The 25,623-nt window shown below is 37.6% G+C and overlaps 1 long non-coding RNA gene across 1 annotated transcript in view; it reads left to right on the top strand.

Moving 5' to 3' along the window:
- Positions 1 to 20,839, top strand: part of LOC117080988 — a 106,456-nt gene extending 85,617 nt beyond the window's left edge. Inside the window, exons 2-3 of the long non-coding RNA XR_004436040.1 lie at positions 18,637 to 18,704; positions 20,327 to 20,839. This is a non-coding gene — a long non-coding RNA (uncharacterized LOC117080988). The remainder of the gene's footprint in view (positions 1 to 18,636; positions 18,705 to 20,326) is intronic.
- Positions 20,840 to 25,623: the final 4,784 nt, after the last annotated feature.

Raw genomic sequence — 25,623 nt, 5'->3', positions numbered from 1 at the left:
TTTGTGAACTGGAAATAATACTAGTTCATGGCCTTGTTTTGTGAAATTAGATATTCTGTAAAATTTGCTAACATAGTGCTTAGCGCATAATACTTGCTTTCTATACAGTATATGAGTAGTGTAGGAGCCTTAGTAATAATAGTAGTAGTAGTTGCATTGCGATGGAACATTTAACATCAGTCATTTTATATCCTTATCTGTCCAGTAAGAAGTATGTACAGATTCATTATGATATAGACTTATAATGCTTACCCAAGCATAATACACTTCTGAAGTAGTATTACAGTTTCCCACATGCTTGCAATTAGGCAGGGAAAAGTGCTAGCTTTTGTGAGTAAACTGTGCACAGAATCTATGTGTTTCATATATAGGCAAGAGGACAAAAGAGCCAGTAGGTGGCCCTCCAATTCTCTCTTCCCCTGCTGTTGTGACCACTAACATCCTTGCAGATATAGTAACTACAAAAATACAGAAGCATTATCAGCTTAGATTCTGAGTAGAACAGAACTCTAGCCAATCTGTGAGGTTCATTTGAGAAAGAAACACATTTTCAGTGTATGAAATTTAGGGAATGTTTGTCACTGCTGCTTTTCCATTCCATTTCCATTATAAGCTGACTGATACACCCAAGTAATAGTAAACATGGATTCTCAGAAGAAGAAGAATTTTAATTATTTCTTCTCCTAGGAAACCTTTATGGGCAATAATTTCCTGATGACTAACAGAAAAGTATGCTACTTACTTTAATAGCAATAAAAATAAAATATTTCTTGCTCTGTGAACCTGATAAGCGTGCGTGTGACAATACAATTTTAAGAACTGATAAAGAGTTTAGGTATTTTGAAAAGATTATTATGGAGTAAATTCAGTTCAGATAATTTCTGATCTTGTTTGAAAAGACTAGGCATTTCGAATTTAAAGTAATTTTTTTATTTGGTGCTTGATTATTAATGCAGATATTTAGTTGGACTTTCTGAATGGTGATCTGATACTTAAAAAACCCACAACACCTAATAACTCTTAAAGGAGTTTGAAACTCAAAATGCTTTCTCTGTAAGAAGCATTTAAATACAAATTAGGGGGTGTGTGCTATGGTGATACCCTATTGCTCTGCATCTGATATACTTTCATCTAGCTCTTCATTTGTCACAAATTTTGATGAATACCCTTAGACAAGTCCTCTACATTAAAAGGCAGTATGGCCTACTGGCTAAATACTTGGTTCTTAAAGTTAGACTGTCCGAATCAGATTTCCATCTCTGCTGCTTGTTAGCCATGTGACTTGGGACAATTAACTTGAAAACTCTGTTACTCAGTTTCTTTACTGGTAAAATGAAAATGCTAACAGTAAATATGCTGTAGACTTATTGTGAGTTAAAATATTTAATGTACCTCAAAAAGTATGAGGCATGTGCACAGTATCTTTCAAAACTGCTATTTATATCTCTCTTGGCTTCTGTTTTATTATCTACAAAATAAAATGGTTAGACTAGATGATCTCTTAAAGTCCTGTTATCTGCTTTTCTCTTCTTCCAAGAAACAAAGTTCTGTAAGTTTGGGATTCATAACTGTATTATTTGTCCTATTAGATTACCATAACCTAATGAATTCCAAGACAGAAGATATTAATAAATTTTTTAAATACATGTTTTAGTGACTTTCTAACAATAACTACCACATATCAAGGATTTAAACATCCCACAAACTGTTCTAGTGCTATTATCTTAAGTTATCTTAATGAACCAATAAATACAATTATTACCTCATATCACAGATGAAGAAATGATGTAAAAGATGTTAGATAACTATTTCAAGTTCATTCAATTGAATGATTAGAGAGCAGGGAGCGAAAAGGATTTGGATTTAGATGTTTGACTTCTAAGTTCTTAAATCATTTTTAAAGTATTCTTATAAAGACAGTTTACGATACAACTGTGAACTTCATATAGAAAGCTGAGATCAACTCTTAAAATACTGCTTTCATTATCTATAGCTCCACAAAATGGCAGTCATCCTTGTACTCGTCCATGCCAGTCATTAAGGAATGCCTTTTTTTTTTCAGAATTAGGACAATGTTTCTCTTAACACAATGCCTGTTACATAACAAGTACTCAGTATATGTTGATGGATAAATAAATGAATAGCAGTTAGAAATCTGGTGGTTGATGAGGGAGGCTTCTATGGGTTATGTTTCAGAAATTGTTTTCTATCAGACTATCAATATCATAATTGATTTTGAGTCTATATCTGGTGTCTTTCATGTTTTTACCCTCAATCATCAAAAAATATATAATGTGGAAACAATTAACTTAATTTTACCAGTGAAAGTATACTGAGAAAATAACTTACCCAAGACTTGAGTAACAATGATAAATTTTTCACATTCTAACTCCCACTATTATTTTTTACCATATCAAGTTTGCTTGCAAAGTTAAATGAGTGAAAGAGAGACAGAGAGAAAAGAAAGCAAGAGAAGTTACAGTGTGGTTGTGGGTTTCCCCAATATTCCCACTGTCTAGGAATTTGTACACCTCTCAGAGAGGTGAAGCATAGTAGGGAGTTTCAATACAATGACCATGATCAACATATAAGCTTAATTTACTTTTATTGTACAAATTTCAGATCAACTATTTTTGAAAAAAAAAATTGTTCCTCTCTGATTTGAAATGGACATTCAGATCAGTCTCAATTTACCAGTCTCTTGGAGCCTTAACATCTTCTGGGAGGCAAAGCATTTTCATGCCTTTCATAGAGTTGTTGGCCCTGAATATCTGTGGTGCTATACTCTATAACTGTGTGAAACCTGTGTGCTGAGTGAAGAGATTTGAGGTGTCTTGCAAAAGACATTCAGGGTTATCCACCTGGCAGGTGAAGTGGCATTTATGTGCCTAGTATCTGCGGTGCCTTCCATATCTATGCCTCAGCATTTCACTATGGAGACAGCTGGTAAGAGTTCAGTATCTCACTGCTGCTCTTATAGATACGCTGTTCTAAAATGAGTGAATAGCAGCTTTGATTAAAGGCTTAAAATGCAAGCCATTCAGGATGGTCAAAATGTTTGGTCCTGTTGACATTCTCCTGTAAACCACTCAACCGTTTGGTCAACAGATGAGACTTCCGGGTTAGAGAATAATTGTGGTTGGCCAACTTTTAAAGGGCTTTCTCAACCATCTCCCAGGGAGCTTGTTGAACTATTTTAAAGAAGCACAATTGGAAAGCTTCACACAAGTGCTTCACAAAATCATTCTTGGAGTGTGTAACAATTTGGCTTAACATCTAACAGAAATGGCATGTTAATGTGGAACCACTTGCCTGGAACTGAATGCATTTTGCTGGCACAAAATGGCAAACTTATTTTGAGAAGATTCACAGACCTATGGATGAATGATGAGAGCTGTCCTCCTGTTTTTTTCAAACAATACACTGAGTAATTAAAAAAGAATATACATTTTGAATTGCATTTTCAAGTAGGTTCTTCGTACTGCTCCTTACAACCTATCGAAAGGAAATGACATATCTACTCCTAAAGATGATATGTATCTAAACAAATCGCAAAGCCAGTAGTACTTGGTTTATGTATAAAATTGACAAATGCCAGACCCAAGTCCCATTGACTAGAAATCAGTGTAATGTGTGTTTCTTCACACATTACAGAAATTTCTTTAATCTTGCCCTCCTCTCTGTTTGTGTATAAGCAGAAAACCTCCTCAGAAAGCATGTTGCTTATTCTTTAATATAGTTTAAGAATATCTCTGACACAGTCATAAAAGGCCCTCCTTCTCTCCCTTTCTGGCCATTCAAGAACAGAAAGACATTATTCAGATTCCAGAAATAAGTATTTTCGTATATTAATTTCTTTCAAAAAGGTTTTGAGGCAGAATGGAAAGGCATGGAATAAATCGGAACAAAATAAGAAGAGCAGAAATAGTAAAGAGAGATGCAAGAAGGGTTGGGAACTTCAGTACTGTAAGCTTTTGAAAGATGATTAAAACTTTCAGTTCTAATTTTGCTGAATTTTTTCTGTGAGCTGCCTACAACAAAGCAAATTTAGAAGATCAATATGTGTAAGCCAAAATCAGCAAGTTCGGCTGAAGTAAGGAATGATAAAATTACAAAGTCACCATTTTCTGACAGCCAATGCAATAACTGATTTAGACAAGAATTATCAAAGGATACTAGAATGTATTTCCCCTGTTTCTGACATACTTTTAGGGAGCAGGATATTAGCATGGTCTCAAAGTATGTCTTCACAGTTTACCTAATAATTCCAAAGAAGAATTTACGTTCATATAAAATGATTCACATGGCACATTTACCAAGTTCTCAGTCTTCACATCATTGATAGTGGGAAAACCCTAGCATATATGCCTCCTGGTGGGATGCTGAAAGAAGTAAACATCTTCATGTAGTATTCTTACCACAACTGTCTAACTTGAATCTAATGATGAGGAAATCAACAAATTCAGAATGTGACAAGATCTGATTTTCTAATTGTTAAGTAGTAAGTACCTCTGTGTCAAGGAGAACTTTTTCTGTTATGTTTTTATCCCACCACAACAAATGTTTGTAATTCACTGATCTTAAATCAAGCTTCAAGGATATCTTTTACTTTGACACTAGCTTTATTCTTAGAAGATTGATTTTTTTTCCTTCCTTAGGCTATGCAAGCTACCTATTTGTCTAGTCAACCAATAGAGCTCCCATACAGGTGGCAAATTAAGTTGATTTAGTTTTTTCTTATATAATTATTTTAACTGGTTCCAACGTGACTTTTAGAACTGACATGGTAACCACCAGCGTATAGGTAGTGTTACTCAAGAAAGGTTTTTATCTCCTAGTGCTTGAAAAGAGTGTGTTTTTGGGATATATTCCAATAACATGTCTTCTATATTAGAAAATAATAAATCTTGTGAGAATGAGTGATGTCAATTCTGAATATTCCTAGAACTAAATGGTGTCCCCTGGTGTTTATTCTTATGACCAGACCTTATTGTCCTCAAATGGGCAATTACTTGATGGTAAAATTTTAATTTCCTCAAATGGACAACTAAAATTTTAGTCAGAAATTTTCCAATGTTTTTTGTATTTCCATTACCATAAAAAGGGCAGCTGAATAGTCCTGTTGAATTAACAGGTCAAAGGGTAATGGGGGAATGAATGTGACTAGGAATATGCCCCATGATTTCCCTCTCACTATCTGTTAAAAAGTTCCAATGACCTTAATCAGAATTCTTCATTTGATAGCGATCATTTACAAGAGACATCAAAAAAATACCCATTAGATTTCCCCTGGGGAGACAATTTTGGAAGCTGTAATTTTCCACTCTAAGTATGAACAGCTTCACCATGAAAAGAAGTCTTCACATGGATAATGACAATAATGCAGTTTAATCTTTAAGGCACCCAGCCTGAAGGCCTCTTAAATGGGAAACAGATGTGCTGTGTATCTTTACTTTTTATTCAGCAGCAGCACAGACAATTTATAAAGAACCAGTGCCTTAGATGGGGCTGGAGGAAGACTCTTGCCTAATGACCTAAGCCACAATATTCAGCAGAGAAAAAATCATGGCAATGATATTGACTAAACACTTAGGATGCACCAAGCACCTTGACAGGCAGTTTACGTGCATTGTTTTATTCAAATCTGACGATAACACTACTGTCAATCTGGTGCTATTGTTATTTTTGTTCTAAAGTTGAGAAAACTGAGACTTAGGGAGTTTAAGACTATTGCCTGATGTCACAAATGATTAACAAATATCAGATAATCTTATCTAGAAACCATATTCTTAAGAAAAGAAAACCACCAAATTGTATTTTGGTTTATTGAGTTCTGCAGGTTGATTTTCACACATTAGCCTAAGCCTTTAGAAGAACCCTCAAAGGAACTATTATTCTAAGTGTAGCAATATAAAAACTGAGATTTGGAAGCATTAAGTACCTTGCCTATGGTTGTTCTTTTGTTCATTGGCTGATGCTTAGACATGTGAGGGCCCTTCCAAAACTATGTCCTTTAGATGCCTCTACCTTTTGCTTATCGAGTTTAATTTATTGTGCCTTTCTGTTACGTTGCTACTTTGTATAAAATAGCGTGAAATTATGCAAAATATTTTGACTTAAGTTGCTTATCATAGGTAATACTAGGATGATCAAAAAATATGACCATGGTGAATGGAATTTTTGTCAAACTTGGTATAAAAATAATCAGGTTCCAATGATAATTACAACAGATTGAGCCAATCTTATGACTTTTAAATAAGAATGTTACATAAGTGGAAAAGACCATGTCTTATGCTACTCTCTGTCCAAAATACTGCTGCAAGTATTTTGGATATAGTTAAAAATGTAATTAATTTGGCAGAGATTAATTGTCCCTCAATATCTATTCTTGTAGCAGAAATTGTTCCCCAACATCTGTTCTTTACTTCTTTCTTTTAGTAATAGAACTTCTCAACCACCAAATATGTTATAATCATGTGACAGGCCTCATACTCAACCAGATTGAGACTGTATTTCCAAGCTTTCTTTGCAAATGGTATGATGATATGAGTAAATTAATTCCAATGGAATGTGAGAGGAAGTAAAGGGTTTAACTTCAAGTCTGTGTCCTGAAAAGAAAACTGCTTGTTCACCATTTCTTCTGTAGCCCTTTCTCTTGGTCTGAAGGAGAAAATTGTACTAGTGGGGGTAGATTCAGCCATGCAGATATAAGAAAACCACCTTAATGAATAGTGGATAACAAGTTAGAAGGGAACTGTGTTGCTGGACAACCTCCTGAAGCAAAACTGCCCACTTGCCATAGAATAGCCACTTACATCTGAACTGAGAGAAAACTAAACATGTATCTTTCTTGAGTTACTGTATCTTGTGTCTCCATTACATGAGCTTAAGCATATCAGTATCATATTATACCAGCGTTTGCTGAAATGAAGAAAAAATCAAGACTCATGGTCTAGATCAGAAAAGTTTTATGGATTATAAATTATTTTCTATAATAAACTCTGTATTTTCTAGCAGGTTCATGGTGACATATTATATTGCCTTGTGGGCTCAATTGTGGAACCCCAAAATTCATATGTTGACGTCTTCATCTTAATATATGACTGTATTTGGAGATAAGATCTTTAAAGAGGTAATTAAGATTGATGGGAGCTTTAGAGTGAGCCTTAATCCTATATGACTTGTATCCTTATAGCAAGATGGGATTAGAGAACAAATATAGTCATTTCGTGGTATCCTTGGGGCTGTAGTTTCAGGATCCTCTGAGAAATCCATAGGTGCTCAAGTTCCTTTTATTAAATGGCATAGTATTTGCATGTAACCTATCCACATCTTCCTGTGTATTTCTAGATGACTTATAATACCTAATACAATGTAAATGCAATAGTTGTTATACTGTAGTTTTTTATTTGTATTATATTGTTGTATAGTTTTGTTGTTGCATTGCTATTTGTTTGTAAAACTTATTGTTGTGTTATTTTATTGTTATTTGTTATCTTTTTTTGAACATTTTGATCTGCAGTTGATTGAATATGTGGATATAGGTATCACAGGTATGGAGGGCTGGCTGTGTACACGCACAGGGAGAAGACCGTGTGAAGACACCAGAAAAAGGCAACCATCTGCAAGCCAAAGAGAGAGGCCTTGGGATGAACTAATCCTGCTAAAACCATGATCTTGCATCTTTAGCCTCCAGAATTGTGAGAAAATATAGTTCTGTGCTGTAAGGCACCATGTCTGTGGTCCCTTGTTATAGTAGCTTAAGCAAATTTATAGGAAAAGTTTGGAGTGTCCTAAAGACTCCCAAATATGTTCAGTAAGGTATCCTCATAAGAATTATAATATATACATCATCATAAAATAGATGAGAGATGAGAAATCAATCATGTAAGAACGTTAAGAGTGCTTACTATGTACCAGGAAGTATTTTGTGAGTTGGGAATAAGACAATGTCCCAGACGGATTGAATACATGAATCTTATTTCTGGGTGCTTGAATTCTCACTTAAAAACAAAAAAACAAACAAACAAAAAAACAGGATAAAAAGTGATACGCTGGAAATGAATAGTCCATTCATATTGGGCATTTAGAAAAATCCTCTTTAAGCAGCAATTTTTGTGCTGATAACTAAATGACAAAAATATGCCAACTATGCAAATCGGGGGTGGAGTGGGCTAAAAGTTTCAGACAGAAGAAGAGGCAGCCTGTGTAAAGGTACAGAAATAAAATTGAGCTTGGCTTGTCCAAGGGACAGACAGACCATATTATTTCTGGAGTGTCTTTAGTGAGGAGTGAATTTTATGTGATGTGATATCAGAGGTAGGCAAGTGTCAAGAGAGTGTGGGCCGTGGTGAGGAGCTTGGATTTTATTCTAAGTGGGTTGAAAAGCCGGTGGCCGGTATGGTCCATTTTTCATCATAAAAGATCATTTGGGCAGCTGTGTGGTAACTGATGGAAGTGTGTAGGAATGGAGGCAGGGAAAAAGTGAAGAGGTTATTGTGGAGATGTTTCCCATTACTCTTCCCTCATCTTTCAACTCTGAGCTCAGTGTCGCCTCCTCTGGATGTTTCCCTGTATTCATGGACAATACTCAATGGCTGACTCCTCTGCGATTTCCCAGCATATGTTTAAACCTTTAAGATGGCACCTATTATATTGATATTATGTTTTTCTGCCCTGGATTCTGCCTCCCCAAAAGAACAGCAAATATTAGTGAATTTGTAACTATGTCTTATTTTTCCCTATAATCTCTGTGTCTGTCATAGGCTTTGGCATGTAGTAGGTTCTTGGTAAACCTGTTTATTCAGTTGATTAAATAAATAAGTTGTATTATTTGTATTTATTGCATAAGCTATATAATATATGTGTTCAAAGATATATTCACAGCAAAAGCCAGAGAGGACAGCGTCAGAATGGATTCAGATTTCACCACAAGTGAAGATACTCTAGTGAAATTATGAAGACAACCAGAAAATTAAAAGATTCCTTTGCCCATTTTCAATTGCATTTTGCAAAGGGAAAGCTTGTGTCAAGACACTTTCTGAAACAGGAGCTTTATCTCTGCTTCTTTTATCATATTAACTAGGCTGTCCTTATCTGTAATGTTCCCTGTATGTCCTTCCAGCCTTTCCTAGCTGCAAGGGCCATAAGCATGCGACTAAATATTGTCTGCAATGATCCCAGCACCTCTGGCACCTTGTTAAGCAAAACTTGGTGCAATACTTGGGGGAATAACTTCTCAAAGTCAGCAAATTGTGCTGAAGGGCAGATTCAGTTGCCTCTAATGTAAGAAACGCGTCCTTTGGGAATCTGCAGAGAAGAAGCAGAAGTCAAATCTTAGACTGAATTGTCTGACTCTGAAGCACAAATATTCATGATAATACAGAATTCAGCTTGTTAACCACTATGATTCAGCAAATACTTAATCAGCAACTGATATGTACTTGGTCTTGTGCTAAGCACTATGGGTTTGAGGATGAATAGGATACACTCTGCTTTCATGGTACCCATGATACATCCAGGAGAGATCAGTAGTTAAAAATCATCACTATTTTGGCAGAACCATGAGGGCAGTGACTGTATTTGATATGTTCACTCTGTGAGTCTTTTGGATAGTTCCTGAGACAGTAAGCTTCTGCAAATATTTTGTAGGCAGATTAAAAACAATATTGGATGGTATAAATAAAAAATGGGATCATATTCAAGGAGTCATACTCTGATGAACTCTGTGGTGGAAGAGACAACAGGCCCTGAGGGAAGACTTCATAGAGGCATGAAGAGCCAATATTCTAAAGGGTGGCGCGATGCCATATGGGAGGGTGTGGAATGGAAAACGAGAACTGAGATTGGGAGAATGGAACTTTCCCAGCACTGGGAACAGTGTGTGCAAATATATGAAGCTTTGAAACAGAATGATAGGTACTGAAAAGGAAAGTGATTTACAGAAGATGCAGAATATGATGTAAAGCAACTTACATTTAAAATGATGGGGGCACCATAAACCGGGTAAAGAAGAATGACTTGTGTTGCAAAGAGCTAGTAAAAATGGCAGTTCCTTTAGCTTAAAAATATTAGTTCTGACTCATCATATAAAACATGACTTTGGGGGGGCAGAGCAAGATGGCCGAATAGGAACAGCTCCAGTCTCCAACTCCCAGCACCAGCGACACAGAAGACCGGTGATTTCTGCATTTTCAACTGAGGTACTGGGGTCATCTCACTAGGGAGTGCCGGACAATTGGTGCTGGTCAGCTGCTGCAGCCTGACCAGCGAGAGCTGAAGCAGGGCGAGGCATCGCCTCACCTGGAAGCGCAAGGGGGAAGGGAATCCCTTTTCCTAGCCAGGGGAACTGAGACACACAACACTTGGAAAATCGGGTAACTCCCACCAAAATATTGCGCTTTAAGCAAACAGGCACACCAGGAGAATATATCCCACACCTGGACGGGAGGGTCCCACGCCCACGGAGCCTCCCTCACTGCTAACACAGCAGTCTGTGGCGATCTATCTGCAAAGCAGCAGCGAGGCTGGGGGAGGGGCGCCCGCCATTGCTGAGGCTTAAGTAGGTAAACAAAGCCACTGGGAAGCTCGAACTGGGTGGAGCTCACAGCAGCTCAAGGAAGCCTGCCTGTCTCAGTAGACTCCACCTCTGGGGACAGCGCACAGCTCAAGACCAATAGGGGAAGCAGCGGGGGCCGGTGCAGACGCGAACAACTCTGTCTGACAGCTTTGGGGAGAGCCGTGGATCTCCCAACACGGAGCTTGAGATCTGAGAATGGACACACTGCCTGCTCAGGTGGGTCCTGACCCCTGAGTAGCCTAGCTGGGAGACATCCCCCACTAGGGGCAGTCTGACACCCCACACCTCACAGGGTGGAGTACACCCCTGAGAGAAAGCTTCCAAAGGAAAAATCAGACAGGTACACTCACTGTTCAGCAATATTCTATCGTCGGCAACGTCTGCTTCTGATACCCAGGCAAACAGGGTCTGGAGTGGACCTCAAGCAATCTCCAACAGACCTATAGCTGAGGGTCCTGACTGTCAGAAGGAAAACTATCAAACAGGAAGGACACCTATACCAAAACCCCATCAGTACGTCACCATCATCAAAGACCAGAGACAGATAAAACCACAAAGATGGGGAAAAAGCAGGGCAGAAAAGCTGGAAATTCAAAAAATAAGAGCGCATCTCCCCCTGCTAAGGAGCGCAGCCCATCGCCAGCAACGGATCAAAGCAGGTCAGAGAATGACTTTGACGAGATGAGAGAAGAAGGCTTCAGTCCATCAAACTTCTCAGAGCTAAAGGAGGAATTACATACCCAACACAAAGAAACTAAAAATCTTGAAAAAAGAGTGGAAGAATTGACAGCTAGACTAATTAATGCAGAGAAGATCATAAATGAAATGACAGAGATGAAAACCATGAGACGAGAAATACGTGACAAATGCACAAGCTTCAGTAACCAACTCGATCAACTGGAAGAAAGAGTATCAGCGATTGAGGATCAAATGAATGAAATGAAGAGAAGAGAAACCAAAGAAAAAAGAAGAAAAAGAAATGAACAAAGCCTGCAAGAACTATGGGATTATGTAAAAAGACCAAATCTACATCTGATTGGGGTGCCTGAAGTGAGGGGGAAAATGGAACCAAGTTGGAAAACACTCTTCAGGATATCATCCAGGAGAACTTCCCCAACCTAGTAGGGCAGGCCAACATTCAAATTCAGGAAATACAGAGAACGCCACAAGATACTCCTCCAGAAGAGCAACTCCAAGACACATAATTGCCAGATTCACCAAAGTTGAAATGAAGGAAAAAATCTTAAGGGCAGCAGAGAGAAAGCTCGGTTACCCACAAAGGGAAGCCCATCAGACTAACAGCAGATCTCTCGGCAGAAATTCTACAAGCCAGAAGAGAGTGGGGGCCAATATTCAACGTTCTTAAAGAAAAGAATTTTCAACCCAGAATTTCATATCCAGCCAACTAAGTTTCATCAGTGAAGGAGAAATAAAATCCTTTACAGATAAGCAAATGCTTAGAGATTTTGTCACAACCAGGTCTGCCTTACAAGAGATCCTGAAGGAAGCCCTAAACATGGAAAGGAACAACCAGTACCAGCCATTGCAAAAACATGCCAAATGTAAAGACCATCGAGGCTAGGAAGAAACTGCATCAACTAACGAGCAAAATAACAGTTATATCATAATGGCAGGATCAAGTTCACACATAACAATATTAACCTTAAATGTAAATGGACTAAATGCTCCAATTAAAAGACACAGATTGGCAACTGGATCAAGAGTCAAGACCCATCAGCCTGCTGTATTCAGGAGACCCATCTCACATGCAGAGACATACATAGGCTCAAAATAAAGGGATGGAGGAAGATCTACCAAGCAAATGGAGAACAAAAAAAAGCAGGGGTTGCAATCCTAGTCTCTGATAAAACAGACTTTCAACCATCAAAGATCAAAAGAGACAAAGAAGGCCATTACATAATGGTAAAGGGATCAATTCAACAGGAAGAGCTAACTCTCCTAAATATATATGCACCCAATACAGGAGCACCCAGATTCATAAAGCAAGTCCTTAGAGACCTACACAGAGACTTAGACTCCCATACAATAATAATGGGAGACTTCAACACTCCACTGTCAACATTAGACAGATCAACGAGACAGAAAGTTAACAAGGATATCCAGGAATTGAACTCATCTCTGCACCAAGCGGACCTAATAGACATCTATAGAACTCTCCACCCCAAATCAACAGAATATACATTCTTCTCAGCACCACATCGCACTTATTCCAAAATTGACCACATAATTGGAAGTAAAGCACTCCTCAGCAAATGTCAAAGAACAGAAATTTTAACAAACTGTCTCTCAGACCACAGTGCAATCAAACTAGAACTCAGGACTCACAAACTCAATCAAAACCGCTCAACTACATGGAAACTGAACAACCTGCTCCTGAATGACTACTGGGTACATAACGAAATGAAGCAGAAATAAAGATGTTCTTTGAAACCAATGAGAACAAAGATACAACATACCAGAATCTCTGGGACACATTTAAAGCAGTGTGTAGAGGGAAATTATATAGCACTAAATGCCCACAAGAGAAAGCAGGAAAGATCTAAAATTGACACTCTAACATCACAATTAAAAGAACTAGAGAGGCAAGAGCAAACACATTCAAAAGCTAGCAGAAGGCAAGAAATAACTAAGATCAGAGCAGAACTGAAGGAGAGAGAGACACAAAAAACCCTCCAAAAAATCAATGAATCCAGGAGTTTGTTTTGAAAAGATCAACAAAATTGACAGACCACTAGCAAGACTAATAAAGAAGAGAGAGAGGAATCAAATAGACACAATAAAAAATGATAAAGGGGATATCATCACCGACCCCACAGAAATACAAACAACCATCAGAGAATACTATAAACGCCTCTATGCAAATCAACTACAAAATCTAGAAGAAATGGATAATTTCCTGGACACTTACACTCTCCCAAGACTAAACCAGGAAGAAGTTGAATTCCTGAATAGACCAATAGCAGGCTCTGAAATTGAGGCAACAATTAACAGCCTACCCACCAAAAAATGTCCAGGACCAGATGGATTCACAGCTGAATTCTACCAGAGGTACAAGGAGGAGCTGCTACCAGTCCTTCTGAAACTATTCCAATCAATAGAAAAAGAGGGAATCCTCCCTAACTCATTTTATGAGGCCAACATCATCCTGATACCAAAGCCTGGCAGAGACACAACAAAAAAAGAGAATTTTAGACCAATATCCTTGATGAACATCGATGCAAAAATTCTCAATAAAATACTGGCAAACCGGATTCAGCAGCACATCAAAAAGCTTATCCACCATGATCAAGTGGGCTTCACCCTGGGATGCAAGGCTGGTTCAACATTCGCAAATCAATAAACGTAATCCAGCATATAAACAGAACCAAAGACAAGAACCACATGATTATCTCAATAGATGCAGAAAAGGCTTTTGACAAAATTCAACAGCCCTTCATGCTAAAAACGCTCAATAAATTCGGTATTGATGGAACGTACCTCAAAATAATAAGAGCTATTTATGACAAACCCACAGCTAATATCATACTGAATGGGCAAAAACTGGAAAAATTCCCTTTGAAAACTGGCACAAGACAGGGATGCCCTCTCTCACCACTCCTATTCAACATAGTGTTGGAAGTTCTGTCTAGGGCAATCAGGCAACAGAAAGAAATCAAGGGTATCCAGTTAGGAAAAGAAGAAGTCAAATTGTCCCTCTTTGCAGATGACATGATTGTATATTTAGAAAACCCCATCGTCTCAGCCCAAAATCTCCTTAAGCTGATAAGCAACTTCAGCAAAGTCTCAGGATACAAAATTAATGTGCAAAAATCACAAGCATTCTTATACACCAGTAACAGACAAACAGAGAGCCAAATCAGGAATGAACTTCCATTCACAATTGCTTCAAAGAGAATAAAATACCTAGGAATCCAGCTTACAAGGGATGTAAAGGACCTCTTCAAGGAGAACTACAAACCACTGCTCAGTGAAATCAAAGAGGACACAAACAAATGGAAGAACATACCATGCTCATGGATAGGAAGAATCAATATCGTGAAAATGGCCATACTTCCCAAGGTTATTTATAGATTCAATGCCATCCCCATCAAGCTACCAATGACTTTCTTCACAGAATTGGAAAAAACTGCTTTAAAGTTCATATGGAACCAAAAAAGAGCCCGCATTGCCAAGACAATCCTAAGTCAAAAGGACAAAGCTGGAGGCGTCACGCTACCTGACTTCAAACTATACTACAAGGCTACAGTAACCAAAACAGCATGGTACTGGTACCAAAACAGAGATATAGACCAATGGAACAGAACGGAGTCCTCAGAAATAATACCACACATCTACAGCCATCTGATCTTTGACAAACCTGAGAGAAACAAGAAATGGGGAAAGGATTCCCTATTCAATAAATGGTGCTGGGAAAATTGGCTAGCCATATGTAGAAAGCTGAAACTGGATCCTTTCCTTACTCCTTATACGAAGATTAATTCAAGATGGATTAGAGACTTAAATGTTAGACCTAATACCATAAAAACCCTAGAAGAAAATCTAGGTAGTACCATTCAGGACATAGGCATGGGCAAGGACTTCATGTCTAAAACACCAAAAGCAACGGCAGCAAAAGCCAAAATTGACACATGGGATCTCATTAAACTAAAGAGCTTCTGCACAGCAAAAGAAACTACCATCAGAGCGAACAGGCAACCTACAGAATGGGAGAAAATTTTTGCAACCTACTCATCTGACAAAGGGCTAATATCCAGATTCTACAAAGAACTCAAACAAATATACAAGAAAAAAACAAACAACCCCATCAAAAAGTGGGCAAAGGATATGAACAGACATTTCTCAAAAGAAGACATTCATACAGCCAACAGACACATGAAAAAATGCTCATCATCACTCGCCATCAGAGAAATGCAAATCAAAACCACAATGAGATACCATCTCACACCAGTTAGAATGGCAATCATTAAGAAGTCAGGAAACAACAGGTGTTGGAGAGGATGTGGAGAAATAGGAACACTTTTACACTGTTGGTGGGATTGTAAACTAGTTCAACCATTATGGAAAACAGTATGGCAATTCCTCAAGGATCTAGAACTAAATGTACCATATGACCCAGCCATCCCACTACTGGGTATATACCCAAAGGATTATAAATTATTCTACTACAAAGACACATGCACACGTATGTTTATTGCGGCACTATTCACAATAGCAAAGACTTGGAATCAACCCAAATGTCCACCTGTGACAGACTGGATTAAGAAAATGTGGCACATATACACCATGGAATACTATGCAGCCATAAAAAAGGATGAGTTTGCGTCCTTTGTAGGGACATGGATGCAGCTGGAAACCATCATTCTTAGCAAACTATCACAAGAACAGAAAACCAAACACCGCATGTTCTCACTCATAGGTGGGAACTGAACAATGAGATCACTTGGACTCGGGAAGGGGAACATCACACACTGGGGCCTATCATGTGGAGGGGGGAGGAGGGAGGGATTGCATTGGAGAGTTATACATGATATAAATGATGAATTGAGGGGTGCTGACGAGTTGATGGGTGCAGCACACCAACATGGCATAAGTACACATATGTAACAAACCTGCATGTTATGCACATGTACCCTAGAACTTAAAGTATATGTAAAATAAAATAAAATAAAATAAAAAAAAGGAGAAACCACCACCTGTTGTGCTTCTGCTTCATGAGCTTCTATCTCCTGCTGACAAACCATAGAAACAGTGAGATATTAATTCATTAAAACCATTGGAGAGTTATGATATAAGAAGGTAAAGCAATAAGCTACAAATGTTATGCCAACATTTGGTCCTGAGACTACACTCCCTGCCAGTTCAGAGAAGTTGCTTAATAGGAGCATACTTCATAAGGAACCTGAATGTTTGTTTGCTTTTGAGAACTAGAGAGCCCAGGTTCTAGTCTGTTAGCTTTCTATAGTAATGATTTTTCCTGTTTTCAAATAAACATGCCAAGCTGAGTGGCTGGTGTCCCCTTTGGACTATAAGGAAGCAGCTTTTGAGAGTTCCAGAGGCCACATTTTCAGAAGAAACCTGCAAAAGGGTGTCCTACAGCTTTAAGAGGAACCCAAACAAAGCCAATTAGAATAGCTTTCTGTAACCATTCCAGAGCTTTCTAATTCATTTCCTTAACAAGCATTAAATTTACTTACATGTAAAATCTGGTCACGTCTCCTTCAGCAATAATGAAAAATGGTTCGATTGGACAGATATAAATATTTATTGGACAGAACTAAATGTCTTTCAAGATTATCAGGTGTTGCCAGTGTTTATGCTCAGAGAAGATGTAATCATTCTGTTTTCATCACCTGTTGCTTTTTAATTTCCTCTTTCATTGAGAATCCCATTGCCACAGAGACAATAACATCACTGTCTATAAGTATATATACAAACTGCACAGGAGCTTTGGTGCTGGGACAAGAAATGCTAAAATAATAAAGAAAAGCAGATTATGCCATCCAAAGAGTTTTGAAAATACTGAAAAAGATATGCTATCAGTGGCCACGTTTACACGATGAAGATCATGAGAAGATTATAAATTTTCTGAAATTTATTTGAATATCTTTCAAGGATAAACTAAAATAATCTAATAAAATTATCATTATTATTTAGCTTATTATAGATTACACCAAAGAAATAACCTGACTGAAGAGGGATGCCTGAAGAAGGATGCAGACTCAGAGGAACCTGGGTCCAAGATTCAAGATGTTAACCACAAAATTGCTGTGGGAATTGAGCTGGTTGGTTGTTTTCTATAAGCTCCAGTCTCCTCAGTTTGATAATGGGGTAGGAAATACTTATTCCCAGGCTGCTATGAAATGTCACATGAAATCACTGAGATGGAAGCTCTATGAATATTACAAATTAGAGTGCAAAATGTTGGTTATTATTGTGTATTATACAGTAATGTATATTTAATAAAAAAAAACTAAATCTGTATAGAAGACCAATGGGGATTTGGAGCCCCTCTGCTACTTGAAAAAATAATTTCCCATTGTGTTTGTTTTCTAGAGCTCATACTAGTAAGGTGTTTTTTTTTGTTTGTTTGTTTGTTGGTTTGGTTTGGTTATTTGTGTTTTTGTGAGATGGAGTCTCTCCCTGTTGCCCAGACTGGAGTGCAATAACATGATCTTGGCTCACTGAAACCTTCACCTCCCGGGTTCAAGCAATTCTCCTGTCTTAGCCTCCCAAGTAGCTGTGATTACAGGTGATCACCAACATGCCTAGCTATTTTTCATATTTTTAATAGAGATGGGGTTTCGCCATGTTGACCAGCCTGGTCTCAAACTCCTGATCTCAGGTGATCCACCCGCCTCGGCCTCCTAAAATAGCCTTGGATGAACCCAAGCTCAAGAGACCAAACCTGAATAGGAAAGTCGAATCACATATTGTCCCTTAGAGTTTACAGACTTGAATACATCTGAAAACAGAAATCAAAGACCCTCCCACCCCCACCTGCCCTAAGGAAAACTGACTAATTACCATGGAATAATGTAACTTCTCATCCCTTCCAGAGTGTGCTGGTGCCAAAAGGGCAATCAATGGACTAGGGAGATCTGTGGGGCCACAACTGTGTCTCTGGGGCTTCTTTGGCAAAGAGTATGACGCAGGGACCTAAAATCCAACCTCAAATTTGAAAGAGTAATTTGAATCTAAGCAAAAAAATATTTACTGGGAGGAAACATGTACTATCTGAGCTGGTTTTCTAACCCTTTGTGAGTACAGACTATCACATACTATGACCATGGAAGGTTGGTTTGCTTGCTTGCTTATTTCCTGTCCACCGAGACTGATACCTTTCCTTCAAAAACAAAGGCAGTAACTTCTCAAGAAATATTTCTCTGACCTCTCTGTTCCCCAAACCATCATTGGTTAGGTACTTCTTCTCTAGCCCACATCTAAGTTACTAGTTTCTATAGATTTTTTTTTTTTTTTTTTTTTTTTTTTTTTTTTTTGGTCATCTCCTCTGAACTCCCAGCTCCTTGAGGAAACAGGTGGAATCTACTCAGTTCCTGTTGTTATGACAGTGCTGAAGACCCTGCTGGTCTATATAAAGCATTCAGTAAGTATTTTCAAAGAATTAAAAACAGATAGGAATCTGCTGGAAAGACGTATTTAATGCATACTTTGAAGTTTTCAGAAATGTGATTTTATTATGTTATTGATCAGAACAGAACAGGATGATGTGAGCTATTCTTTCCCTTTCAAAAACAGACAACCAAAAATAAGAAAACAACAAAATTCCTCTTACCATCTTAGAAAGGGAATCAGACACCATGAATCAGATTCTAGCACCTCAGGAACACAGTCACATATCTTAAGTAGTAACTGTCTCGACTTTGTTGTTTCTGTCACACTATCTTTCTAAAGTAATTGCTAGCAGTATCTTTCCAAATGAAAATGTCTGTGGAGAAGTAAAAATGATGTTAAAAATACCATATTTGCCAGAGTGAAAGAAGAGAAGATAAAATTTGCTCATACCATAAATGGATGGATGGGTGGATAGATGGATCAATGAACCATTAAGAATAATTCAAGCAGGAAAAAACAAAAAATGTTGCAATGAACGGGAAGACGATCTATCCCCATATGAAACACATGCATGTATATATACATGCATATACATATTATATATAAGTATTTACAAATATAATTATGTGTAGTATACACACAAATAAAGCAGAGACATGGAACAATATTTAAACTTAAATTAGATGTTCTAATATTTAGTGGGAAAGCTTAGCACCTATTCTGATAGGTTGAAATGAATGATTTCCTTGGTATTCAGATGCCATTTGAGGTCAGGGGAGAAAGTTATATTTGCGTTTATTATATGCAGTATAGAATAAATTATCTGTGTCCCTGTGGTGTTCTCAAAATAGGAATATATAGGGTCGAAGGCAATAGAAGCACTCTATCATTATCTAGGTTGTCCTATGAAGAACATTTTGGTAAGCCAGGATAGAGTCCAGGTCTAGAGGTTCTATCCTTTCTTCTGGGTATATACACAAATATCAATACATTACAACAATCCAGCGGAACAAATGGACATCAGAAGAAAAAAATTAAAAAAAAAAAGTTTGCCTAGTCCGTATGTACAACTATATATACAGAGAGAGTGAGATAGTGTGTTACGTATATATACTAGATGTGTGTGTGTATATATATACATGTGTATACACACATGCACACACACACACATATATACCAGTCCTATACATATAAAGTTTACTCACTCTAGACATAGTACTCTGGATCCTTGATCTCGGAGTTCTCAGCCTCCAAAACTGCTATTAGTTGAGCATTAAATTGCTGCTGTTTACAAATTGCCTAGTCTAAGGTATTTTGTTACTGCGGCTGAACAAACTGTGACAATGTCTTTGATCTGCTTAGCAAAAAGAGGGAGGCAAGAAGTCAAAGAAGAAAGCAGGAGAGGTAACAATGGAGGCAGGATGTTGAAATGGTGTGAAGCAGAGGTCATGAGCCAGCAAGGCAGGTGGCCATACAGAAGCTGAAAAGGGCAAGGAAACAGATTTTCCCCGAGAGCCTCCACAAGGAACCAGCCCTACCGACACTTTGTCCTTAGTTCAGAGAAACTGATTTTAGACTTTTGGGCTCTAGAACTTTAAGAAAATGAATTTGGTAAAATAAACAATTTTACAGGATTTTCTATATAATTCCTAGGGAAATGTATAGGATTAAAAGACTCCTGTGATTGTATCAGCCTTACTCAGATGATCCAGAAGAATGTTTCCACATCAAAATTCTTGATCACATCCAAGTCCCTTATGCCATGTAAGGTAACATTTCTAGGTTCTTGAAAATAGAATGGATATTGTTTGGTGGACAATTCTTCAGCCTACTACACCACACATACTGTACTTCATTTGCTGTCTCTGTGGTTTGCACCTTTACCTGTAGTGTGAGTTGCTGTTTCTCAACATACTCCTCAATACCCAAATAATCAGAAATGTGTATTTTTGATAAACTAATAGATGAAAAATAGCCTCTCATATTTTTTATCTTATTTCCAGTAAGTTTGAACATTTTTCATACATTTATTGAACCATTTTTTAGCCCTTCTGTGTATTTCTTGTTTAAATAACTTGCGCTTTTCTATTGAGCTGTTTGCTATTATTTGCACTACATATTCTAAATACTAATGTTTTGCCTGTTAACGGTTTGCAAATGTGTTATCCAAAATTCAGTAATCAAATTTGTAAATCCTTTATTTCATGCTCTATGCTTTCTGCTTGTTATTCAATAAATGTTGTCATATCTGAAGTCAAACATAAGTTCTGTTCCAAATCTTTCTAAAAGTTTATAAGGTTCTGGCTTTTTCGTTTGTTTCATTTTCCATGCTCTGATTTGTAACCCATCTAAAATATACATATTTTTCTCATATGAAAAGTTAGTACCAATTTAATTATTTTTCCAAAATGGCCAAATTTCCTAGCACCAGTATTTAAATATACCTGTTCCCCTTTAAACTGCTGGATTGCTGCCATTATATAGCGAGTTCCCTGATGGGTGTGGGCTCTCTACTTTGTTCCAAATGGACTCTATTATTGTATCAGCACTACGCTGACTTAATTCACATATGTCAGCATTTGGGGGTGGAGAGTATGTAGTTTCTACATCTTTTATGCCAAACTACTAATTATGAAATTGAAACTACTAATTATGAAATTGAAATTATGTATCTGTTTAGTGATATTGTTTTCTGCTTGATCAGGTTCCCAGGGAGTGTGTGTTTAATCCCTCACTGTATCTGTTCATTTATCTTCATATGTCCGGTATTTGTTTCTTTAGGTTTATTTGATCTTATATTAAGTTTCACATCATTTTGATGATAAACTAGGCACTCCTTTTGTTGGTATAAAATATTGTTCCTTGTAGAAATACATTTCCTTTTAGTTTTATTTTATCTATTATTAATATTGCTATAGCATATTTGTTTGGGTTATAATTTTATTGGCATAGTTCTCTCTACCCTTTATTTTCAATGCATTTGGGTTATATTGTTTTCAGTGTGTTCTACCAAATTACTTCCTTATTCTTTCTCTGAACTTCTTCTATGTAACTTCCATTATTTCACATCGGCTGGCACATATTGGGCGTTTCAGCTATGCATAATGAGAGAGAAAATAGAAAATAGATGACTATTATGTCAGTATCTATTAATACATGGAAAGGAACCTAGTTTTGTTCGGAAACAGATCAGGATGTGAGCATACAACCTTTCACCATGTTTTTTCATTTGATAATTTCAACTAATATGATACGTTAGGATGACACATTCCCCTTCCTTCTCCTCTCCATGGGCTTTCCTCCCTATTCTTAGTTCACAGAAGAGGGAGCTGTGAGCCTTCCCAGGCTTGGTAGCAGATACATGCATGTCAGTGTAATCACTTCCCAGTTTTATAATCCTGCATAAGGTATTTAAACACTCTGAGTCTTAGTTCCATCACCGTTCAAGCGGAATTGCTCCCCACTATTTCATGATATTGCTCTCCAGATTAAATGAAATGCCATCTTTAAAATACCTCATAAGGCTCATGAGGCACAAGGCATGAAGTTGATGCTCTCTGTGGCACCTTCTACATAGTGGATACTAATGAAATGCATGTGGAATGATGTGAAATTATGTTGGTCTACTTGGAAAGAGAAGTTATTTCCGTATTTCTAAAGGCACATAACACTTATCTAATATTAATTACATAAACATCTTAGACTTCTTTTGTAATCTAACCTTCATCCCTAGGGAATAAGTTTAACAAACATAAATCTCTGCAGTCAGCTCAAAGGTCTAATAAAATAAATCACACAGATCTGTTTTTCTCAAGTAACAGAGCTAATATCATAAAGGCATCATTTCTCCAAAAAAAAAAAAAAAAAAGAGAGAGAGAGAGAGAGACGCTGAATTGATTTAGAATCTCTCTGTCCGTGTTACCCCAGCACATCATCAACAAATCTCTCTTACAAAACACTAATTTGTTTTATATGTCATTCGCAGAAATATCCCATGGGGAAAAACAGTAAGAGCAACAGAAATACATTATTAGAGGAGTCAGACCACAGGCCTTCCTTTCTCTTCCTTTTCCTCCCTCTCTTTTCTTACATTCCTGTTAACACTCATACATGCCAAGATTCCTTGTAAGAATAGGTATAGAAAAACTGGTAAGTTTCAGCACCAAGGGAGTGGCAGAAGACTTGAAATTTACAGACAATGGAGAGAAAGTAACTCTGAAACATTTCTTAGGTTATTTATCAGGACCAATGACTGGCAAAACTATACACTGAGCAACATGTATTTTTCAACACTCTTACACCTCCCTTCTGTGAACTTCCTCCTCACCATGTGACACATTCCCAGTCAGAGCTAAGATTCTCTTGTCCACAGCACAAGTTCTGAAGTCAAGAAACTTGGACTTGAAACTTGCCACCACCACATAGTAGTAAGAACTCGTACTGAGTAAGTCAACTCTTAAATCTTAGTTTCCCATTAGGTAAAATTATGTTAGCTACTTCTGTTTTACCCAATTCACATCAAAGCATAATTTTTAAGAAATGAAAAACATGTCTTTTATACAAACATATAGTGAACATATGTCAAAGGTTTATTTAACTCATAAACAGGGTAAATAGCAGAATATTATAAAGCTTGCTCAAAGGAGACTTAGAGAAAATAGGAAATACAGGCACTGAAAAACATTGCTGAAGTAAGATTACTACAGGGATTACATGTGCATGATGTACAAGTTTGTTACATAAGGAAACGTGTGCCATGGTCGTTTGCTGTGATAGGACACAAACACATCACAGCCTTGAGCACATCACATCCCCCCATATGCCTCCACTTCCTGGGCCAGACACAAACACATCACAGCCTTGAGCACATCACATCCCCCCATATGCCTCCACTTCCTGGGCCGGACACAAACACATCACAGCCTTGAGCAATGCCTCCACTTCCTGGGCCCAACACAAACACATTCCTCCATATATTTCAAAGAAAAACAACACCTGGAGAACCTCCGATAAGGTTACAACTGTTTGTAAAAGCGCAGGAACCAATAAGAAAGCTGCTAAAAGCATAATTTAAAATGTAAACCAATTGTAATGCCTTGTTCCTCTGTAACCTGACAAGTCCTGTTTACCTCAAGCTATAAAAAGCAAGCGCAGGCATTGTTCCAGGCCCTCTTGTATGTTGTAGAAGGGAGGGACCAAGTTCGAACTTGTATTAAAGATCCTTGCCGCTTGGCTTTGACTCTGGACTCTGGTGGTCTTCTTCGGGGAATAAACGGTCTGGGCATAACAGCTGCACAGATCAACCCATCCCCTGGGTATTAAATTCAGGATCCATTAGCTATTATTCCTGATGCTCTCCCTATCTCCCCCAGAACAGGCCCCAGTGTGCGTTGCTTCCCCACCCCACCAAATGTCCATGTGTTCTCATTGTTCAGCTTGCACTTATAAGTGAGAACATGTGGGGTTTGGTTTTCTGTTCCTGTGTTAGTTTGCTGAGGATGATGGTTTCCAGCTCCATCCATGTCCATCCAAAGGACATGATCTCATTCCTTTTTATGGCTGCATAGTATTTCATGGTGTATATATACCACATTTTCTTCATCCAGTTTATCATAGATGGGCATTTGGGTTGGTTCCATGTCTTTGTTATTGTAAATATTGCTGCAATGAACATACACATGCATGCCAGACCTTAAAATAAAAGTTGAAAAAAAGTAAAAAAATAACAGATGTTGGTGAGATTGTGGGAAAAAAAAGGAATGCTTATATAGAGCTGGTAGGAATGTAAATTAGTTCAGACCCTGTGGAAAGCAGTTTGGAGATTTCTCAAATGACTTAAAACAGAACTACCACTCAAAGCAGCACTCCCATTACTGGGTATGTACCCAAAGGAATATAAATCATTCTACCGAAAAGACATATGCATTCATATTTTCATCACAGCAATATTCACAATAGCAAAGACATGGAATCGTCCTAGATGCCCACTGACAGTGAAGTGGATAAATAAAATGTGGTACATATATACCATGGAATACTATGCAGCCATTAAAAATAAAATTATGTCCTTTGCAGCAACATGGATACAGTTGGAGGCCATTATCCTAAGCGAGTTAATGCAGAAACAGAAAACCAAATACCATGCATTCTCACTTATAAGTGGGAGCAGTACACAAGGACACAAAAGATGTGAACAATAAACACCAGAGCTTACTTGAGGGGGAGGGTGGAAGGAGAGTAAGGGTGGAAAAACTACCTACTGGGTACTATGCTCACTACCTGGGTGGCAAAATCATTTGTACACCAAACTCCAGCAACATGGATTTACCCATGTAACAAACCTGCACATGTACCTACTGAACCTAAAATAAAAGTTGGAAAAAAAAAATCCTACGGGGAGAATAAATCCATAACTTTACAATTATCATTTCTACTGAATGGAAGTAATTTGCATGCCTACTGGAAAAATGCATCTCAAAACATGTAATTTTACAGAGCCATGGTTCTAATCAATAGAAAGTAGTATGTCAATCAAAAGTGCATTAAGCTGGAGAACTAAATAATCCTTAAGCAGATCTGTTAGACAACACTCCAGTAAAATTTTGAAAAGATATAAAGTCATCTTTGAGTACATCTTTTCCACATTTTAGATAATATTTCTTCACAGTACAAAATATTTGTCAAAGTTCTTTAATGCTGTTATGCTTTTCCAGATATTCGTTATTACTGTAATTGCTACTACTGATATCAACACACTCATTAATTATTTTGCGGGAGCTTATATGCCTAGAAGGCTTTGCAAATGTATTATTTCTTTCATTAGCCTTTTCTCCCTATTTTTTGTTCTAAGTAGTTCAAATAGAGATGAGGAAAAACTTCCAAGGTTTTCTGAAGCTTTAAACCTAAAAAGGAAATATGCACGAAAATAAAAGGATAGAATATATTCTGCA

The sequence above is a fragment of the Trachypithecus francoisi genome, unplaced genomic scaffold (assembly GCF_009764315.1).
Source record: "Trachypithecus francoisi isolate TF-2019V2 unplaced genomic scaffold, Tfra_2.0 Lachesis_group8, whole genome shotgun sequence".
NCBI lineage: Eukaryota > Metazoa > Chordata > Mammalia > Primates > Cercopithecidae > Trachypithecus > Trachypithecus francoisi.
This window is presented reverse-complemented; position numbering and strand designations above follow the sequence as displayed.